Raw genomic sequence first — 2,962 nt, forward strand, 5'->3', positions numbered from 1 at the left:
GTTTGTAAGTTCTGTAATCAATATATTTCGCGATAATCAACGACGCTTTCAGTCTTCAGTCTTCAGTAATAAGGATAGGAGATCTGTCGACCTATATTAATCCTTGCAGTTTGTAATACTGTGGAGGTCCAATCTCGTTTTGAATATATTAACAGACGGTGCTGATATTACGTGTTCCGGTAGGGAATTCCAGTAATTCACTACTCGGTGCGAGAAACGGAACTCCAGACGTAAACGGTTTGATCTCGGTTTTTGAACTTTTTTCGAATGTCCTCTCAAATGATCGGTTCTAGACGGAAACAAAAGATAAGACATGTTAATACCAAGGTCATCGTTCAGTATGCGATAAGCCAATATTAGATCACCCCGTACTCTACGGTAAGATAACGGAAATAAGTTAAGGTGTCTCAGTCTGTCTTCATAAGATAGGCCAGCTAGACCTTGTACCATCTTAGTAGCTCGTTGTTGGACTCTTTCTAGCATATCTGCTTCATATTTGAAACAAGGACTCGCTGCTTGAATCCCGTATTCTAAATGTGGTCGCACATAAATCGGGTATAGTAATCCAAACATTTCATCATCTAAATACTGAAAAGACCTACGAATTGACCATAATACCCTATAGACTTTTGCAGCAGCAGCCTTACAGTGACTAGTCGTTTTGAGATCATTGCTTAATATAACTCCTAAGTCTTTATAGTTTCTTGCTTTGGGTAGCACGAATCCACGTAGTGTATAGTCATACGATTCATCAGAGTTATTTAACTGCATCACTACACTCTAATCAGGATTTACTTCTAGTGACCACCTGTCTAACCATGCCACCAATGAGCTAAGATCGTCCTGTAATACTATTCTATCCGACATACTATGTATGGGTCTCCAAATCTTTATGTCATCAGCGAAGAGTAGAACGGATGATTTTGCTACAGTTGGCAATTCATTTACATAAAGTGAAAAGAGAAGAGGACCTAGGATTGTGCCTTGGGGAACCTCACTTTTTACAGGTACCCACGAGGAGAGAGCCCCATTGACCCTTACCCTTTGCCTCCTGTCATGGAGAAAGTTACTTATCCAATCGACGACTGTGTTATGGATTCCAAAACGTTTCAGTTTGAATTTAAGACCAGAGTGTGAAACCTTATCAAAGGCCTTACTTAGATCTATGAAAATTACATCCACAGGAGCATTCCGATCCTTTGCCGCAGCCCACTCTTCTCGTGCAATGAGAAGATTTGTCAAGCAAGATAGGCCTTTCCGAAAACCATGTTGTGCCCTGGAGAAAAGATTTTGCCCTTCAACATAGTTTATAATAGCTATCCGAATGATTTTCTCCATCAGTTTCACATCTGCAGTAGTTAAGCTAACGGGTCTATAGTTACTAACTAAATCCCTACTCCCAGCCTTATACACCGGACTTATTATGGCGTCTTTCCAGTCTCTAGGATGTCTGGACTGTCTCAGAGACATGTCGAATAGTATCGCTAATGGTTCAGCAATTTCATCTGATATGGCTTTCATAATCCTAGGATGAATATCATCGGGACCACTGGACTTATAAGGTTTGAGATGCTGAAGTAGCCTTAAAACAGTATCTTTCTCAATGACTACAGGATCCATCAGCGAGCCGTCACGGTCACAATGAATCATTGGTCATTCCTCATTACCGATAAAAAACACTTTACTAAAATATTCCGATAAAGCTTCAGCTTTTTCGGCATCATTCTCTGTTAAGATTAACGGATTGTCTCGTATCAAAAGTGATGGAATTCCATCGCTTCTCTTAGTTCGCCTTTTTATATACGAGAATAACCGTTTCGGACTATATCTAGAATCCCTAACCAATTTTTTTCTTATGAATGTCTAGTCTTGCTTTTTAACGCTTTACAGGCATTCTTAATCTTACAATAACTGGATCTGTATTGTTCTAAGCCAGTAGAGATGAACATATTCCAGTGCTTTTCCCTTCTTCTAAGAAGTTTCCTGACTGTTTTAGTCATCCCTGGTAGACTGTTATTCGTTCTTCGCGGTACCAGGTATGGTATGAACGGGGACGTAACTAGTCTAAATTTACCTTTAAATACAGACCATGCTTCTTCAACTGATGTGCTAGTATCTACTAAACAATCTGTCTTAGCAGCGCATTCCTGAATGGCCGATATGTTAGCTTTCCATACATTTGGGCGCGGTGTAACCTGATCGTATAACATGTCCCTAGTCCTAAACGTGAATGACAAAACAGCGTGATCGCTGTTCACTAACGGTGGAAGAATATTTAAGTCGACAATATCCTCAGTCTCATGAGTGATTACCAAATCCGGCGGAGAAGAACCCTGGTTAACACCAAAACGTGTGGGTTTGGATACATGCTGCACTAGTGCATGCTCCATTATTGTTATCAGGAACCTACTATCAAAGGAGTTTATAGATCCTTCTGTGGTCATATCAGTCCAACTAATATCAGGTGCGTTAAAGTCTCCTATTATCAAGCACCTGGTATTATCACTCCAAAGATGAATGTGCTCTAAAACAAAGTCATCAGCTAAGCAGATTGGGCTCCGATAGATGACACCTAGCATAAATGTACTACATCCTATTGCCAACTTACAGATAATGACTTCACAAGTGCTGCTATCATGTGATTCGCTAGCAGAGGAGCGGATATTTATGCCATTGGCTATATATAACAGGACGCCGCCTCCTTTTCTACATCTATGTCTATCGCTCCTGATGCAATGGTATCCGGATAATTATGGAGTAATGTCTAAGTCATGGACTTGTAGTGGCATTGGACAATAGCCACACAATCCACAAAGCTGTGAACACGAGACTACTCAGAAAATAGATATTCAATATTTAACGCGGAGAAATACCCAACAATGGAGAAGGCGCGAACAATGAATTGAATGGACTGGAGTTGATCGAGTGGCATGGCTCGGCCATGCAGGCGTGGTCTCTGCTG

Source organism: Schistosoma haematobium, chromosome 4 (assembly GCF_000699445.3).
Source record: "Schistosoma haematobium chromosome 4, whole genome shotgun sequence".
NCBI lineage: Eukaryota > Metazoa > Platyhelminthes > Trematoda > Strigeidida > Schistosomatidae > Schistosoma > Schistosoma haematobium.